Source organism: Cottoperca gobio, chromosome 6 (genome assembly GCF_900634415.1).
Source record: "Cottoperca gobio chromosome 6, fCotGob3.1, whole genome shotgun sequence".
NCBI classification, from domain to species: domain Eukaryota; kingdom Metazoa; phylum Chordata; class Actinopteri; order Perciformes; family Bovichtidae; genus Cottoperca; species Cottoperca gobio.
The window spans coordinates 22,296,966-22,317,704 of record NC_041360.1 but is presented as its reverse complement, the minus strand read 5'-3'; the positions used below and the strand labels follow the sequence as shown (position 1 = coordinate 22,317,704).

Here is a 20,739-nt window from a genome sequence, read left to right as displayed (position 1 = left end):
AATTAACTTGGACGCCAAGTATCAAGTTGCTAGCATAGTACTGTATTTCTTTTTGACTTTATATTATGAGCCTTTCCTGTTTCCATTCACGGATGCCCATTTCCTCTTTGCCAGCTGAGACTTCCTGTCTACAATGGCTGCATGAGTCGCAGTGTTATGTCCCTAACAGATGTTCTGTTCCCACAAGAGAGTGTGTCGGTGTATATAGTGAGCTAACAATACACAGATCGCTGACTGCTATGATACTGATTATATGTGCGGACATGTTTAAGTTTTGCATGCGCGTTGCGAAGGTCCAGCTCCTCAGAGCCGAGCTTCCTGTGTCATGTGATGCAGTGTGGAGAGGACTTTGGCAATTTACAGGTTGTTATGAAAGTTTGACATTTTACAACCTGGAAGTTGATCAAATGCCAGCTTCTTTTGGTAGTAATATAATTTTATTGTCAAAGGAAAATGAGCAATCTATCTGCAGATTTAAAACAGTTTGTGAACAACGTGTCCTTTAACAAGACAGTCAGCTACGCTAGCGGACTTCTGAGGCAATATACACAGCAACGCTTTGAGCTAAATGCTAACATCTGCATGCTAACATGTTCACAATGATCATGTTAACATGCTGATATACTGTTTACCATGTTGTCCATGTTGGTTTAGTGCAGGGGTGTCAAACTCATTTTAGTTCAGGGGTCACATGCAGCACAATTTGATCTCAAGTGGGCCGGACCAGTGACATCACAGCATGATAACCTGTAAATAACCACAACTCCAAATGTTTCCCTTCGTTTTAGTGCAAAAAAAGTACATTCTGAAAATGTTCAAATTTAATGAACTATCTTTTTACAAAACATTATGAACCTGAAATTTCTTAAGAAAAAAGGTGCAATTTCAACAATATTGTACCTCAGTTTATCATGTACACATGTGTTACAACTTACAGATCACAGTGTATCTACAAAGGTACAACACATTTCGTCACAGGTATCTGGAACATTGTTTTACTTTATGATCAAAACAACCAATCTTTACACTTTGCCGAAGTCATCCCGCGGGCCGGATTGGACCCTCTGGCGGGCCGGTTTTGTGTGCCCCGTAGGCTGCATGTTTGACACCCCTGGTTTAGTGTGTTAGCATGCTAACATTTGCAAATGATCACAAAACACAGAATGATGGAATGTCAATACTTTTGCAGGTATTTGGTCATAAACCAAAGTATTGAACAGATTCAAAGTTAAGGGGTCACCAAAGTAATTGTACTTCATCCTGGCGGGGACATGAATGTGTGTATTAAATGTTGTGGTAATCCATCCAACAGTAGTTACGATATTCTACTTAAAACATGACATTACATTTCATTTAGCTGACACTTTTTCTCCAAAGCGACCAGCTTGTGTTGACAGTAGAGGAAAAGTCAGGGGATCACCAAAGTAATTATGTTTCATCCTTTGGGGACCATGAATGTTGGTACAACATTTCGTGTCAATTCCTCTAATGTTGTTGAACTAAATCAGTTTGGACGACATCACCGTCCCTGCAGCCATGCTGTGGCTAAAAAATGAAAAATCTAAAGAAATCTCCAAAGCTCTTGTGTTTGTGTTAGATGTGCTTTGGGACATGAACTACATCCAGTGAAGCTTCTGTGTCCAGTGAGACATTGTTTACCTTTTAACTTGTGGTATCATCTTTCACATGTGAACTGCTTGGTGTGTGCAGCAGGCCCCGAAGCTCATTTGTATAATGAGCTTAGCTACAGCTTTTTGTTTTTGCTTTGATGTTGCCCCAAAGCTCCAAAAACACAACACAGAAAAGGGGGATAAGGGATACGAGTAACGGCTCATACCTTGTTATGACATTTTGACTTGAGTTTAGGTCCTGACGTTGACCTGTTTCACGTACCTCCAAGCTGCTAATATTTCTCCACAAATCTATTTTGAGACATGACCAAATTATTGGAAGCAGTGTGACTGTGCTCCAGTCCCTCATGATATCCCGCGGCTTGCCCTCCTCTCGCCAACCCCTCATCGCACCCAGTCTTTGTCTTCACAAAGAAAGACCCAGTGAAATGAAAACAGCCCCTTCCTCCTCAGCGGGGTCATGTCTGCATCCATGGCCAGCTTCCTGCCCGTGGAGTGGCAGGTTGACATTATGAGAGAGGAGCCAGCTCAAGCAAAGAGCCCCAGATCCTGGACCAGCGGAGGGAGGGAGTGACTCAGAGCAGAGGGGATGAGTCAGGCGTCATGTGCTGAATTGGCACTTAATGGTCTCGATGTCCTGAATGGTTTCTGTTAGCACAATCCCGTGCACTGTTATGGTCAAAATAAGCTAGTGTACTCAGGCATGGCAATGTGGCTCTGCCCTGATTATGTGTCATTAATGGAAATGTGTTTATCATCTACAGTGAGATGCAACAGCGAATGATGAGTAGGATCATCTATAATAACGTTACAGTTCCTCTTCAAACAGATCAGCGGAATAATGTCTTATGATTCTCAGTTAAGTTTCCTGATGGGACATTAAGGTCAGCTCTTACACAAGCAGAGCTTCCCTGCAGCTGGTGTCTTGGTTGTCATCTGTGGTTTGCTTAAAAATACTTTAACAAAGGCTGTAACTCATGTCTTCTGGTAGAATGCCTCCTTTCATGGCTTTTTCTCAACATGTCTGGAGGAAATGAGTTCTTATGGAAGTAAAGGGATTCGACAGGAGACAGATATCCCTCCAGTTCAAACATTTTTGTGAGTTTCCTCAAAGAAAAGCATGTTGATACGACAATGGGCAAACTATTCTATCATATGTAGAAAAGGTGTGTGAGATACATTGATGGGTGACATGATGTTTCTTTAGATTGAGACTCTGTAACGTGTGTCAGCTTCTTTTACTTCCACAGGAGGGAAAAGTAAAATCTTAATTGTTTCTTCTATTTCATCATCGAGGACCGTGTCCTTATTTTAAACTCTGTTGTTTCTGAGTCACTTCAAATTTCATTGCGTCTTTCCCGGCCGACCCTGATTCACACCGCCCTGTCTCTGCCTCACTTTCTCAGATTGGATTATCTTCGCTTTATGTGACTGGCTCGCTCAACACCCTCATGAAAACATCGGTTGGAGTGACTGTGATGCTAAAACTGCTTGTGACAACATTTCAGGCTCAGATTTCAACGACCAACTTTACTGCTGCCAGTGTATCAGATGACCTAAATGTTTTTTTGAAATTTAATTTTCCTTAAAACCTTTGATATTGATTATTTTGATCACTTTGACACATTTGATGATAAAACCAGTGTATAACAGAGTTTGTTAGTGGTATTGCATGAAATACAATTGTTGCTTTATGCATATTGATTTACTTTGTTGACCTCTCATTTATCTATTTCAAAGTTATTTGGTCATACAGACAAAAAAGTGGAACGGTAAAGTGATCTTGTCAAGGTATACATGCTTTTGGAACGCCACTGCTTACAAATCATCACAAAATACTGTAATGTAGTAATACAATATGACAGAATTTGTCAAAAAAGATATTTGTCTTGATATTTTTAAAGCTCCTCTGACATTACCTTGACTTTACTTACAACATACCACTATTATACAGTAATGCTCTAAACCCTAAAGGGCTTTTTTAAAACTGCCTCAGCATCTAATGCAAAAGCAAACTTCTTCAAATGAACAATTTCCAAATGGGGTTGTGCCCTTCATTTTTATATCATGCTCCTTCCTTAGATAATCTCTTAAGACATGCATGTCACTCTTCTGCAGGTTTAATTAAATCATACAAAACCCAGAGTCTTATTTATTCAGCTGGCGAATGAGAGAATTACTCTAAATCGGCAAAGGCGGAAAATGCGAGTCATCCTTCCTCTTCTTTGCTCCATCATCCGGACCATCTCCCCCAGCCCTGGAAAAACCTTGGCCTCAGTGCCTGGCAGGGGCAGGGAGGAGGAGGAAACAATGCTTGGAATGTGTTAAAAAACGTGAGTCATTCCCACATGTCAACCTTTGGCTCAGCTCCTCCTCCTCTTCCCAAATGCATGTTGCCTTCAGGTTCTACTCATAAGCTCTTGTGTCTAAGTTCTTAAAGTTGTAAGTGTCTTAACTATTGTTGCTGCTGCCTGTAACAAACAATGTATTACTTTACTGGATTTTTATTCAAGACTCTCCGGACAGGAACAGGTTAAAGCTTCCACACACTGCCTGCGATCTGAATTGCAAAGCATTAACATCCAACATCTACACGTGTGATTTATTACAAACGCTGTTGGTATCCTAAACATTACTTAGAGTAGAATGAAAAAACAGATAATTTTACAGTTACACTTACCACTTACCTGTGATTTTCATGTGAACTTGGCTTTTAATTATGATTAGAATATTTCCAACAGCACCTGAAGGCAGCAGGAGAGGAGGGGATTTCCTCTCCAGAAGTCATTATCCCTTCTGAGAAGCTAGTGTCAGTTAAAGACACACTGACGGCTCTCAACGTTTTCCAATAACTTTAACATACACACACTCACTGTGGCTTTGTATTGCACATCAGTTTGCTTCCTCCTCATGTCAGCAGTCTTTTCCATCTAAACACAGTTTTCCAAATTACTAGAAATCACATAAGCTTTGACGTGTGGTCTCATAATTCATCATCAGTGAATGTGGCTTTTCTTTGGAGGCATGAAACACTGTGACAAACTAATGTCACAGCAACATATATGTCATACCCGAGAATAAAATAGTAATGCATGGGAGGTATGCTTCAATGAAATGTAACATACAAGGTCATTGGCAGTGATGGAAGGAGTATTGCAATCCTTCAATTGAGTAAAAGTATCAATACCACAATGCAAAGATATTCCATTACGAGTACAAATCTTTCAGTCAAATGTCGTACAACAAAATGTACTTTAAATATTAAGTACTTGTTATGAAGACTAGCCCCTTTAAGAGTAGTATTCTCATACTATTTCAGATTGTTTGTTCAGATGTTTTGTATGTGGAAATCTTGTTCTGCAAAATAACTATAGCTGTCAAAAGAAATGTGGTAAAGTAATACGTAAAAGGTTTCCCTCTGATATGTTTTGTATGACGTAAACCTGTAACCCTAACCACTTCAACATTGTATTTAAGTAAAAAAACTTTTTTTTAAAACCTCTGAACATTGAACACTGAACACTAAACATTGAATACTGACTATAAAAGATGCCTTACCCAGAGTCCCTTACCATCTGTATAAGGATATGATCGCCTATGTGAAATTGCATTTGCAGATCACATTTTCATAAACTTACTTTGGAGACTAATTAAATGTGAAATTGAATATGGATTTTTTTCTCTGCAGACATTTAGGCTTTTCAAAGTAGGAAACACACTGGTGTAATAAATATTAATGATGATGGCTAAATCTAATTGAATCTAGCTATTATTATATTAATTGCACCTGCTGTCAGTACATATTTGTATATAAAACGGTCTTGAAATAGAAAAGATGGACACATTAGCAACAACATATAATTATTTTGTGAATCCATGTTAAAAAAAATCAGCGTGAAAGTTCCTTCTTGACTTTTTGTGAAAATAACTTCAGGCTCCACTTCTTTCATTTAATTGATTCATTAACTGATTAATAACTAACTTTTTCACATCCTGTCACTTTCGTGAAAAGTTGCAAAAAAAACCAAATTTACCATATTGCAAACTCATATCTCATAACGTGACAAAATACATGTTTCATTGTTATTACACATGCAGAACAAACAGTTTGAACGTCTGCGATTTCCACATTTCTACAGACGGTTTGGTATGCCTTGTAAATTGCGCGTGCACGCGGTTTCACTGGCCTGCCCAGTATCCCAGTGCGCTCGCTCCCGCTCCAGGCTGGTGGAAAAAACTGCAGCGGCTGTTTGTTACCGGAGCCACGCAGAGAGGAGCTGTGTGCGAGAAAACACTGGCACTGGCAACAGTTCAGCTACACACTCTCGGATTTTCGTTATTCCTGCCGAGGACGACGTTGTCAAAACCAGGATTTATGGCTGCCAAGTAGTGGTAGTATCGGCGGGGAGATATTCGGCGTTTGAAAGGTATGGAAAAGTTAGCTAAGGGTTCCTTCCCCCCCCCCCCCTCCCCAAATTGAAAGTGTCTCAAGCCACAAGTCTCTGCAGTTTCCTTCGGCTGCCAAGTTCCAGTTTGTACAGCAAGGGGGAAATGTCGTGTCTTCACGGATAAGCTAACGGCTCTGTGAGTTACGTTAGCGCTTATACTGTAACGCAGTCCACCAGGGGACGCGAACACGGCGGAGAAGTTTGCTAGCCGTTGCTACGTGTTACGGTAGTGAAGGATAGGTAGTTAGCGATCGCGTGCACACTTCGTAACGTTGCAACATAACTAACGTTAGCTGCTGCTGTCATAAGTTGAGTGAGGGTTACACTACTGGTGGACTTGCTCCGTTTGTTCAGACAGTTGATGCTGCTGCTTGTGTCAAAAGTTTAGTTTAGCGTCCTCCTGGTTTGGGAAGGAGCCCATACCCTAAATACAACTTCTCGGTGTTTACAAAATGGGATAGGAACTTACCGCTGCCGAACAAACAGGAGTCCAGGGACCACCACGGGTCTTTCTTTTTTTGTTTTTTTTCAGGAAAATAGTAGGAGATGGTTTTATATGAGAGATATTTAGTTATTATTATTATTATTATTATTATTATTATTATTATTATTATTATTATTATTATTATAATAAGGACATGCAGAGCAATGAGCGTTGTCACCTGCAGAAGAGATATTCGCTACTACTGTAACGTCAAGTTATAACAATAAACTCATAAAATAAAAAAATCTTTCTGTCACCAAGTGTGAGTCTCTGATGTGCGTTTACATTTAGAGTTATACTGATTTGCTAAATAAATAAACAAAAAAAAGATTGGATTGAGTATACTATATTATTTAAAGGTGCAGTTTACCCCCCCTTACCCTACTGTACATGGTGTACAGGTGTAGGGGATCATCCTGTCTTGACCTCTGGTCTAGGTTGACCCAGGTGAGACCCCTTTTACAAATGATCGCCCACATTATCCCCATGTCAAGACATCTACACAAGACTCCACAAGACATGTGGTAGCTAATGTATTACATAAATGAGCTGTGTATATTACACCAGGCTTTAATACTAGTAATAGTTTTTTTTATCAGAGGCATGCTTTGAACATTACTTTCTCTCGCCTACAGCATTAACTAACACACATTATAACAGTATCAGTACTGTATTTAATTTTCTATTGGAAATTGCTTCTCTTAATTGCCGGTTATCTAAAAAAATGGAGATTGTGCATGGAGGCTCTGACAGGTAATGACAGAAATTAAAATTTTAATGCGGGTGTGTAAGTGAGCAAATTGGAGGTTGTAGGAGAAACATGAACGTTTTTTAAAGGTGATATTTTCACCTGTCAACATCAAAGTCTTTGGTGATTTCTGAACCGTCTAGACTAGAGAGTATTTAATCTGATGGACAGCGGCTAAAGGTTCAAGAATAATTCATAGTGTGTAGTTAGTTTGAAGAAAGGACAAAGTATTATCAAAAATGTAATTCTGGTTCCCATTATTCTGAGGTAGGCAACAGACTGCATGCAAGAATGAACATTTCTGTTTTGTTGTTCAGGACAGAATTGAAAACAATATTTAGTTTCACGGTAAAACTGTTCTAAAAACTTGTTTTGTTCAACCTATAATCCAAAACCCAAAGGCATTTACTATCACATATCTCAAAGAAAAGCAGAACATTCCTACATTTGAAATGCTGGAATCAATGAATGTGAGGCATTTTATAAAATAAGAAATAAAACATGTTAAGGACTTACGAGAACGGTTCAACTAATACATGAATTTACTTAACTGTTTCAGTTCTAGGTCTAAGCGTGAAGAGACAATGAGCAGTGTAGAGCGCTGCAAATATTGTTAATCAGCTAATTGCTCATCTTGCTCATAATCTTTCACAAAATCACACATCACACTTGTGGGTCAGATGTCTCAAGATGTGCAAACATATTGTCAGCTGTAGCAGGAAAACAACAACCTTACCACTCCATAGCAATCAAATCCTTTTTGCATTTCTGCTGAAATCCTTTATATCTTTTGATCTTCTGCAATAACAAGAACAACAAACCCTTCTTTTAATGTGAAGCCTGTGTTTGTGAAAGTGAAACATTCTTCAGTTTCAGTGTCACAAGTTCAGGCCAGTGGAAGTTGAGGTACGTTACAGCTCTAAACCTCAGCCCATTGAAAACAGACTCTTGATAAATGAGATCTTCTTTGTGCGTTCATGTGGGACTGTAGTTGCCAGTTCTTGTTTTTACTTGTTCCTTGCTCTTGTTTTGATTACCACTCGTGAGGTTGACAGTGTCAACAAAGGCAGGGATCTGACATTGTTACTTCTTCACCTGTTTAAAGCGGATGGGGTGGCAGATTTGCAGAGATTTCAGATGTGCCCTGCGGATGTCCGTCCCCAAACTGAGTGGGACAAATATTTTCTGGATTGTTTCCTACATTTCTGAATTGTGAATGTGAACATACCTGACATTCTTTGTGGGGAGCAACAGGAAGATAGTGTTTTGTGGTGATCTTGATCTTTCTATTTCATAGGTCCTGCAAGAGGTCTTTGTGTGTGTCTCACAGTGTCTTTGACTGATAGAGATGAAGTCTGACAGCTGCAGGATATATAACTAAATGAGCAGAAGCATTTCATGACATTTGTTATTTGCAGATGCTATACATGTACAGTCTCATGTATATGATCTGCCTTTCACCTTTCTGTTTGCCTACCACAGGCATTCAGCTGTTGTATTGATCAACACTATTACAGCGATGTGTTAGAGGAGATGACATGAATGTGAAGTAAATTACCTTTTCCTTTACAAAAGGCTCTTTTTGTGTTGTGAAGGATTGACGTAGATGACTCACTGGCCTCGAGGCATATCGTGAAATTGCAGTGCAGTGAGATGTTCAAAATCATTCCCTTCATATTCAAGTGCATGGGGAGGATTCAGTTGTTTCTGTTTGCCAGAAAGATCAACGAGCTTCTTCTGAACTGAGGCTTCTCACTGTGTGCACAGAGAATAGTTTAGTTTACGAAGCAGATGCCAGTTAGCAATGAAACAAATTCTAATCTTTGAATTTTGAATGATAAAGCAGACACGCTCTGCTTGTTTGCCTCTCTAAAAACGAAAACGAAACAAACTTAAGAAGTTCCAATACACTAATTATCTTGATGAGCCAGTGCTGCATCTCTGAACATCAGCATTACATAGATAATCTGTTTCATATTCTTTGTTTTCCTTTTGCGTATCGAATCATTGATTCAAAATTAGCATTGTTTTTTTCCCTGAGGCAGAATAGTATTTTTGGAGGAAGCGATTGAGTTATGATTGTGCACTGCAGTACACTTCAAAGACATTGTGTCATTATGCACAGTCCCTCTACATTAAATTGCATAAAGGTTTGCTCAAATTCCAAGAAAAATGTATCTTCGTGTTCCTGTCATAAGGTAAATTACAACATTTACATCAATAGACTGTATTCATGCTTAAATCTATACGGCCAACTGAGAGATTTCCAAATGTGTTTGGTTGATATGAATCCCACAAACATTTGGAGAAAATGAAGTGACATAAATAATAGGTCATTTCTTGGTTGACAGAATGAATGTGTTTGTGTGGGCTCTGAAACAGATCTGAGAAGGAAGTGCCATGTGACACCATGACCCTCAACCTCGCCCCCTTAGCCTGAGCCTGGGCTTGAGCTAGGAAACAGGTGTGACCCAAAGGTTAAGGAGCGAACACACACACGCACACACACACCTACACACACACACACACACACACACACACACACACACACACACACTCAAAGAGGGGCCAGTTGCAATGGAACAGTAGTGTTACTCACACCAGATGCAAATGTTATTGCTGTAGTTTGTAGTGAAATTGGATGAATCAGTGTTGTTTCTTTTGCTTACTCAAGCTTATCACCTTAGGATGCAAATGTGATGTGCGGACTGTAATCACACTTCTGTGTGTGTGATTCCGTCTCAAAACCTGCCTCTCAATCCAGGTTCACGCGTCGCATTTTCTGAAGTGTCTCTGAACAAGGCACTGAATCCTTTCTCACTTCTGCAGCTAGGTCTGCACGCTGACCCACCGGGGAAGTAAAATACCAATTTCTTTATGGAGATGCATGCGGTATCACATTCATATTTTAATTTTTGATATTCTTGGTGAGGTCAGGGGCAGTAAACTGCTCATATTTATTCCAATATCGCGCTCACAGTTTCCCCTTTACACATGAATAAATGATCAAAATGAATTAACACTCAACAGTTGACTGAAAATGCTGCCCTTGCTAAGTTCTAGGTTTATTTTTAAAAATGTATAGTTAGTGAGTTTGAAAATAAGGATCAAGGTCTAAAGTTCAGCATAACAATCATAATTTTGCCTCTCCAATTCGAGGTCGTCAACTCCACAAAGTTCAGCCCTACTTCAGTTCTTCCAAATGTCACATTCTTTGTGATAAACAACATTGTTCCCCTTCTTATACTATCGCAGATTTGTCTATGTAGTTGCTCCTTAAAAAAAAAAGACACTCCAGGTTTTTAGAAGGTCATTGGATCCTGATAAAGTGCAGTTTGGGCTGGAAGGCAGCCATGTCTAAAACTTCAGCTTTGTCTGCAATCAAGGCAGAGCTGGAGCCCAGTTTTTTGTTTTGGATCTCTCGTCTTGATGATTCGCGTTGGCAGCTCCAGCATATACCGAGTACATTTTGCAGCTATCGGGCAATAACACTGCACCTACCAAAAGCCAGTGTAGCGTCAGCTGAGTCATCCAGGTGGGAAGGTGTCAGAACAAATTAAAGTAATCCTCTGGACTCCAAAAGTCACTCAGATGAATGGTGAAACATCAAGAATTTGTTTTGATTACCAAAAAGCCTGTTTTGATGAATTAGAAGCTGTATTCTTTAATTTTCATGTAATCTTATCAGATGAAGTCACTTTGTTTGACATTTGCATGTCATCAGTGTTATGCCAGGTCAGCCAAGTGTCATCAGAGTTATGAGTCACTTTTGTATCAGTCTCTGATAGCGTAGCTGGTTGCTACATGGTGGGTGATTTAAAGGAGCAGTTTGCAGTGACACTGTCATCTTATATCAAAGCAGAATACGTCTCCTCCTACCAGGATATTTGATCTGTGAGACCGGGACAATCCTCAATGTTTCACCACCTGCAACATTGTGTGTGCTGTGCTCATGTTTGTTTTTGTGTCCCTGTGCTCATGTGCATGTTATAGGTCAAACATGCAACTTGGTAAAGATGTATTCTTTTAGCATGCATGAGTCCATATAACCAGCAACATTTGATCTACAGCATTGCATTAAAAGTGACAATTTTATTAATAGGAGTTATGTTTTTATTTTTATTTTTAGGATCTCCTTGTATGTGATCTAATAAAGTAGAAATGAATTGATCAACTTAATAGTCAAGAAATTTCCATCAGAAGATGATCTGCACATATTAATGACTGTAATCTTTAAGGTATTACCTTTGTATTCTATGTTACCGTGCCTTTTAGTCACCGCTTCAAGAGAGCTGATAAACTTCAAACACTTTAAAAATGTTTCCATTTCACATTTAAAGGCATGTTGACTTTGTAACAATGTGTGATTATCTGGGAAACTCAAGGCTAGGGCTTTTCTGATAAGCTGTCAGCTAAGGTGTTGACCTTGAAAATGAGCTTTTTTTAATGAGCTGTTATCCGATTTGAGGTAATAATGTAACAATGCTGCATATACAAACTGTTGAATGAATCAAAAAAAAAGCACATCCTCCTGTAGCGAGGATGCTCATATCCAGCCTTTAGACAAGTTTATCGTCGGTACAGTTTTCATTAATAAGTTAGAATGCATTAACAGCTGTTTTGCTATGCATACATATGAGGACAATTAGCTTAGGGGATGACCTTAATGACTTAACTCTAGCTGAAAGCTGTCTGCTGCTGCTCTACCTGTCAAACTGTGTCCTTTCACAAAAGCGTGTGATTTAAAAGTGTGTCTCCTCCTCACAGGGCAGGAAGAGTTCAGCTATTCACCATATCTTAAACCGACTTAATGGGCTGAAGCTGTTGGACTCAGTGATTTAATGGTGTCACATATTCTCCTTTTGAACTAAATAGTGGGTGTGGGATACACTACTCCTGCCATCATCATTGTCCTGTGGGCTCCCATCAAACAAAGGCCTGAACCAGAGCCAGTGATGATGTAAGGCCTTTTCATTGTTGACATCTTCCAGACCTCTCACCTGTCTCCCTGCTTGTAAAAAGAACTACAGTGTCTTGTTAAAGTCTTTTTAACAGCTGATTGATGTGGGTCATGTCAGACGTTATAGTAGCTGTTGTTGCTTTTGGCCGTCAGTGGAAAGCCTAATGGATAAAAATGTGGCAGCATGCAGAACGAATGCTCTCACATTTTAGATGTTGAATGACCTGACGTTGCACTTCTGTCTCAAACCCCTCTAGGTTTTCACCCTGGCATGGAGACTATCACTCAGACATGGTTTAAACACCAGGTGGGTTTAGTTTGAATATTTTTGCAGAGTCTTGGCAATAGGCAAAGTCGACTCACTATTGTATTCCAACTTTGCATAACAGTATTACTGATAAGAGCCTTGACGAATTGGTGTTGTTTCCGCGCATATTTTCACACAGTGTATGTACATTCTGGCCTCAAGTTCACTCTGTGACCCTGAAACCAAAGGCTTCGTTTGGAGATTCCTTCCGTTGCATTTGGAGTTCCAGCTGCATTGCATTCCAAGGTTGATATGTTCTGTTATTTCTCAGGCTCCCACTTACTAGCAGAAATAATGAGTGATGTTGTGGCTGTAGCCCCTCAACAGTATTCAAGAGATTCCAATTTATTTTCACTAGAAAGCTAAAGAGTAATAGTTCATTTTTAGAGAAAGCCACAAAGCAGAATTTGAATATATTTGTTCTACATTTTCGCTAAAGAGCTCAAAATACAAACCAACGTTCTTTGCGGTTCCCTTGATTAGAGAAGCACCCGAGCCAATGAAAGCTGTTGTTGGGGGAACTAAAGTTGGTGACGTTAACAAGCTGTGTCAGCAGACAGATTGGGACATCTCGTATCGTTATCACTGCTCATGAAGACTAAATTGCATGTAGCATATAGAATACTTACAATATGTTCATTTACTCATTCTTTTCCATGAGAGTTTATCATGCATTGCTAGCATACATATCCTGTGCTGGTTTGTTAACTTGAACTAGTAAGCTACATTAATGCATATGAACTGATGTTAACATTCTTCTCCTGACATTTTCAACCACTTTTATCACATTATCATCTTGTTCCTTGTGAAGACAGTACGAAAATGGCATAGAGTGGTAGCAGGACTAATGGTAACTAATAAGTCTTAGGTTTTATTACAATTTTTGTTTTTGCTTTGCGCATTCACATTCCCTCCTCTAAAAGAAATGTGCGTCGCACGTACCTCACCCAGACCTGACCCTCACCCAGACCCCTGCTCTATGTGATAAATTGACACACAAGCTAGATTGAGCATGCACAGTCTTCAATAAATCTGGATATCATTGAACACAGCCTTGTCTCTCTAGTAACTGTCCATGTTAAAGCAGCGACGATGCCCTCTGAATATACCTTGTTCTGCAGTATCACATATTCAACCAGTAAATTGTCCTGTTTTGTCAATATTGCATTTTCTGTAAAAAGATAGTATAAGATTAATGCATGCTTCATACCCAGCAGCTTCAGCGTAGACTGGAAATGTCCGAGCAGCCATCGCTCAATGCATTAATAGGGAAAATCAAATCATGCCCCCACAGAAACTGACAAATGGACTGGAAACAAAATGCACATACAGCCTGACTATCAGACTAATCTCAGTTCCTATATACTGCAAACTTACTTACCACTAAACCACACAACAGAATTCTTGTGTCACAGTGTTGTGGCTATAAATGTATCACATTATGTCTCTAGCCTATTGTTCATAGATCTGTGGAAACTTGACCTTAAAAGTCCCAAGCCAACAACAAAGAATGTTGCATGCAATAATTATTCCATGTGGCCTAATTTTTCACCATTTAATTATTGTCTTTGAAGGAACTTTGCTATAAACTCTTGAACACGGAATTCTCAGGAGATTAAGCTGCGCTTTCTTTATTACCATGAAATGTGGAAACCATCACTGAATAAATTATTCTTTCTTTCAGAGTTTTGCAATTCCTAGCTCAGAATACACAGCTCAGTCTGAGCACTAACACAGCTCACAGCCTGAGGCTGGAACGAAAGATGGCCAATAAAGACCCAACAATATGTGGTTGGAGATCAAAATCCCTTGATAATTTTGGTTTCCAATTTCATTTAGGGCCAAAATGCCTCCAGACTCAGTCCCACAGTTCTGCATTTCTGGCTATTTTAAATCTGGGTGTGGATGTATATGGCATAAAGCAAATAACTAGGAAATACAAATACAATTCACTGTCAGCACTGTGAATAAAGTGACAAGCAGCCGCATATATTTGAACTCACCCAGCATGTGTGCACACCTGCAGATGCACTATTTACATTACCAACACTGTCATCATGTTTGTCTGGAACAGGTGAAAAGTATCCCCTGCATCAACAGTGTTTCTCCAGTAAGGCTTTTGATCTAGGGGTGTGTTGGCACCAGTCTGGCCCAGTGGCTACTCCTCTCAGGGATTTGCCGTGACCGATAGACTGACGATCATAGACCCTGACTAACTTTACACTTGACAAATGTCACCAAACAGGCAAACAGAAACTCTCCGGACAAAGTCTGTCCAGGGAGAAAATGCCTTCCTCTCTACACTCTTGGGGGGATGCTTTTCTTGTGAATATATATACTAAATTGAGTTTTAGATTAGTGTTACATGATCTCTAACCTTTAACTGCCTTGATACTGTATTGAACTCCATATATGGCAGGATAATCCTCCCTTGAAGGATCCGCAGCGATCTATCTACACAAGTATTTGTTTGTGTTGGGACAAAGCCTCCGTGTGGTTGTGGCTATGGGGAGGCAACACAATTCTGGCTTACTCAAATGTGTTGAGAGCACAGAAGGATCCTTGCTTTTGGCCAGATTTTGACCTCACTAACTCTCCTGGACTCAGCCTGCATCTTAAAATAACATGCTATGTGTGTTGAGCTGCAATCTCTCAGACATAACTTGCTGTTGTTGGACTTGTTTACCATGGTGAACCTGAGCTCTCCCTGCTGTTGGAGATTACAGGGCTGGATGGGGGCCACTTGCATGCCTCAATATTTATCTCGTACATTAATCTGAAGCCTTTCAGTTTGAAGTATGGTAGGTTTTTTGGAGTTTGAATTGTGTTGGATATCAGAACGTTAATCAGTTACTTTGTCTGCGGAAGGTAACATTTTATAAACTGTGCTTTTTTTGGAGCTTGGTATTGCAGGTTTCCTTTTAGTTGTGTGGATGTATTCTGTATGGTTTATGGACTAAATGTTCAATATGGTTCTTAATCTGCATCTTGACAAAGCCCAGTGGAATATAGAAGTCTCATAAATTGCAGATGAGATGGATGATGGGGGTGGTGGGTGTGGCGTTTCTCTGCAAATCCACACTTGTTAATGACTCTTCCTGACTCTGCGACTGTATAAAATCTTTCCTCCACAGTTCTGAATGTAAACTAGGTCATCATGACTCACTTATTCCCATCTAAATGCGAAATTTAAAAATGCTTTGCTGCTTATCGCTTGTTCTTACAGTCAGACCCCTTGTCTTTTTTTATGGACCTGTCTAATCTTGTCCTAATTCAATGATGAACAGCGACGACTTTAATACCTCTCTGGCTTGGCTTTGGCTGATTTGAGCTATTGGGAACATTGTGTTAAGTGCTGTCTTGGACTGTAGTAGCTGGCAGATATACATACTGCCAGTGGAGTGCAGCTTCTATCTAATCAGTGTTATTACCATGTCCCACTTCATAGATCATTAAGCAAAATGTAAGGACATATAAACAAAATTCCTACGTCATATACAAATAGTAATCCTTCTTTTGGGTGTGTACAATGCAGTCATTAGGTCACTGAAATCCATAGTAGGATAGAGGGTTATCAGTATCGTAATGTTTTTAAAATGACATTTGTTGTTGCATTAAGATGCAGATTAAAGGTAGTTTAATACTTGGTTTAACGACTGTCCACAGTAGATGTTCTACCCGTCTATTGCACCACCTCAACACTAGATGATCCGGCTGTGTCATGCTTTAATTAAATTCCTCACAGTGTTTACATTCTTTATAATGTAGAAGGATGATGATGATGATGATGATGATGATGATGATAGCTATGATCACGGTGAGCAGAAGGTTTGCAGCGGAGATGGCTTTGCCAGATGTTTGTCACTTTATTGATTACTGAGACGACTTCCTACATTTCTCTTCATTCTCAACGGTCTCTATTGGAAACATGTTGGGGAAAATACAAGCATCCAAAACGGAGCAACCCCAGTTCTTGCACTCTCCATGTGGTATCTCCATATGGTTTGGGACTCTCTACAGTCTTTCACAACAGTCCTGCAATAAATCATTCCTTCACGAAGGTTATACAGTTCAGTTTTGGTTGAAACTGTTTTAGAGATGTGCTTATTAAACTGTATGGTCATTTTTGGAGGATGCAGTTTGAGATGGTGCTGTTGAATTGTTGTGTTTTATACTGACAGGCGTTTCTATTGTTTTGTTCACCCCATCAACGAGGGTAAGCTAAATAACATAACCTAGCAACTCACTGTAATTCCATCAGGAGACTAATTGTAATATTGAATTAGTGCTCACCCCTAGATGTCACACAGTTTCATTTGAAAATTAACTTTAACTCAAAAGTGCAGGTAGGCTTTGACCACAAAGTCTTCCGTATTGATTAGGGATGCTAATTTAGATTATTTCTTCTGACAGATAGCCGATCCTTGTTAACCTGATCGTTACCCATTAACCAACAGATTAGTGGGTTGGATGCAGGGGTGCTGTGGTGTGCATAACAAGCCGCCCAGCTGCAACGATAACCGATGCACAAAAAGGTTAAACCGATGCACATAAAGTTTAAAGGCTACAACTCCTCAAGACCCCGCTGCTCAGGCTCACTTAAGGTGGGCTGAGATTTAAGGTGGTGCTCCTCTAAGTTTAACTCAGCTTTACTGATTCTGATTGTCAGTTAACAGTTAACTGGTTAATTATTCACATTCCTTTTATTGATAATGAAAATAAATCATGTGTGGATTTATTATGAAGTGAGGACAAAGCCAATTAACTGGCAAACAGAGAAACAGTTGTACTGTTACAGTATTTGTCACTTAGCATTCCTGGGTGATTATGCCACATTCACGGTAAAAATGCATCACCCAGTATTTACCACGTCATCACTTGTAAACACACATCCGCTGCCTGACCTTGCCTGACACAGCAAGACTCTTTTCCGCAAATAATCCTGTTGGTGCTGCTCAAATTATATTTGCAGACTCACCCCATTTCCAAGTCACCCAGCTGAGTGAGGGCACATCTCAAATTACCTTTTTAAACTGCTGTCGCTGTCGCTGTCACACACACACTCACACACACACACTCACACACTCACACACTCACACACACACACACACACACACACACACACACACACACACACACACACACACACAGCCCATCCATGCTGTGATCTCATTAGCAATATCAGTGCATGCAGAATCTCTGTCACAGTCCCCCCCCCCCCCCCCCGTAAGCGCCTGTTGTGTGGTGCGTGACATGATCTGGATCACATTAAAAGCTAAATGGCAAGAAAAACAAACACACCCATTCCTTCAGTCCCTGGCCCACCCCAGGCCCATGCCACAGCTATATCAGGCTGGCAGACTGACGGGGGCTCCTGGCTGGTCGTTTGCAGGGGATGAGACAAGCGTGTGACACATCTGTCTGAGAATGGTGTGAAAGAGAGCATGTTGCACTTTGAGGAAGTAAGGAACGGAAGTCCTTATGTTGTTTTGGTTTGTGGATTCGGTGTTTGAATTGACTGCTTGCTTGTGAAACTTTGGTGTGCGTGAGTGTGTCATTGTGATAGCAGGTGGGTGTCCTGCCCAGATATTGGCCTTCTGCCAGTAGATCTGGGCCATGGAAGGAGGAAGAGGAGGAGGAGGAATTGGAAGCGCTATGATCCGGAGGACTGTTGACTGACAGGAACAGTGGCTGTTCACAAACCAGCCAATAAGCACAATGCTAGCAAACGAGCCCACTGCACAACCGGCTCCAGTATTCAGTTAATTTTATGTCTGGACTCTACTACTGGGACAGCATATTGCAAGTTCAAAGCGAAAATGTGATGTTTAAACATTGGCATTGTTTTTTTCCTTGGCTTTTCAATCAAAATGTTGAAAGCGTGCTTGTTTTCTTTGCTGAAGAAGAAAAGATGTAAATGGAGAATATATACACATGAGTATTTATTCTGGCTTGCATATTTCTCCCTTGTGTCAGAACATCTTCTTCCCTGTAGGCAGAACACCTGCACCAACACGTGATGGGGACTCTGCAAAGATCAGAGGAAACTCTTTCTGTGTTTGTTTCTTTTAGCATCGGAAAAAGCAAGGTGGTCTTTTGGGGTGGAAAGAGCACTCAAGCGAGACTGAAATAGGAACGATGATACCATTTCTTGCACTGTAATATGTCCCCGTTTGTGTTCTCATTTCTGTTCAGTGTGCCGCTGAGAATGTGAAACGGGTTCAGTTGTTACAAAGCGTAAAAAAAAAACAGTGATCCGTGTTCCAAAGCAGTTTAAGAGGCAGTTGTTCTTACTCGAGGTCATTGTGAACTGCTTTTATTTTTTTTTATATATATATTATATATATATATACATATATATAATATATATATGTAAATATATATATATATATATATATATATATATATATATATATATATATATATATATATATGTAAATATATGTAAATATATATATATATATATATATATATATATAAAATATATATATATATTTTATATATTAAAAAAAATATATATATATATATATATATATATATAAAATACATGTATATATATATATGTGTAAATAAAACCCTTATTCACCCTACATGCATCACCACTCTCTTTTTAATTAAAGCTATCTCTTTTGCACACACACTCATGAGTCTCCCATTACATCTCAGCTAGTTAAGCAAGACATGTTAATTAACTTTTACTGTATAAGCAAGAATTAGGCTTAGTATGGAAGCATGACAGAAAGGAGGACATGCATATTAATCAGGCTGGCTTTCTTCATAAATGGCTTTAATTAAACAGGTTTGTCACAGTCGTTTTATACTACAGCAAGGGACATAAAGAATATTAATGAATAGAGCAAACATATCAAACATCGCTTGTGTGTCTTACAGTCTATTTATATATACATTGTAGTAAAATACATTTGATCCTTGTCATATCATAGTTAACATCTTGTGAAATTTTAATCAGTGTTTCATGTAAATAATTATTATAAATATCACTAGTGGCATTTTGTTTGTCCTTTCTTTCTTATTTTTAATAAAAAGCAAGAATGTAACTCGTTACAGAAACCACTGATTGGCATTCATCCACAAAATAAAAGTGGCAGGTAGTTGTATAATAAAAGGGGTTCCAACCAGCGGAGAGGAAAATGAAACATACTTCCGTGTTTAATTGCAAAACAGTGTGCTGCTCTGTTTGGATTCAGCATTCCTTTGCAGTGCACATTTCAAAGGGACTGCAACACTCATCATTTTGCTGATTTTCCTTGATTGACACCTGATGCTCAAAGAAACCGTTATCTGCCACAGGTGGGTCACAGCTTTTTAGCTTTCATACGCTGCGTTCCTTCATATGTTTATGTCTCTGCTATCAACAATTCACATACATGCCCACCTCCAGTGTGGGATTGTTTATTAACTTGTCAGTCGAAGCTTTGTGAGGAATATAAATGATACACCCACAGTCAAGATGCTGTACAGACGTGGAGGCATAAAAGCAGGAGTCATGTCCCATGTCGTACAACATAACGGTAAAATCTCCTAAGCATCTGTTAACCGCAGACTTCTTTTTAAGTCATCTTGCACAGGGGTTCCCTGCAAAATATCACTTATAAAACTCATGTCAGCACTTTGCTGAAAAATGCTGCCACTAGGGATTTACACTGATTGCAAAGTGGGAGACGGCGCTTTGAAGAGGAAGATTATCTTCATGATTAGCTTTACAACAGCCTGTAGTGTGAATTCAATTCTATACATACTCAAAATGCTGACTAAACCACCCCTCAGGGTAGCAGTAAAACTGCAACATTGTGCCCCTGCGCGGGTTAATGGCCTTCTCCAGGGAGCGTGTGCTTGATCCTGAGTGATGTCTTTAAGCCAACCCATTGAGTTTACATCTCTCCATGTTTTATCTGGCTTGCTGCAAGTGGAGACAGTTTCAATGGTCAGTCTGTCTTTCTGTCTAAAGCACTTCTGTGTTTTCTTTATACCAACTGGAGTTTCTAGAGCTTGGTGAGTCCGCCGATCTGTAATTAGTGCCAACCATAAACAACCGGAATCCCACTGAACACTGCTACGGGTGGCTGCCTTCACCACGACAATCTGGAGTTTCCCCTTTGTCCTCGCATGTGTCTGATGTAGAGCCAGCTGCCTGCCCTGG

The 20,739-nt window shown here is 39.7% G+C and overlaps 1 protein-coding gene across 3 annotated transcripts in view; it reads left to right on the top strand.

Moving 5' to 3' along the window:
* The first annotated feature begins 5,902 nt into the window (after positions 1 to 5,902).
* peak1 (pseudopodium-enriched atypical kinase 1) overlaps positions 5,903 to 20,739 on the top strand; it is a 90,685-nt gene continuing 75,848 nt past the window's right edge. For 2 of the 3 annotated variants that reach the window (XM_029434476.1, XM_029434474.1), the window contains exon 1: positions 5,903 to 6,058. The gene's annotated coding sequence lies outside the window, so the exon portion shown is untranslated. Of the gene's footprint in view, positions 6,059 to 9,693; positions 9,776 to 20,739 lie in introns of all 3 variants that reach the window. The other variant, XM_029434475.1, reaches the window with a different exon arrangement.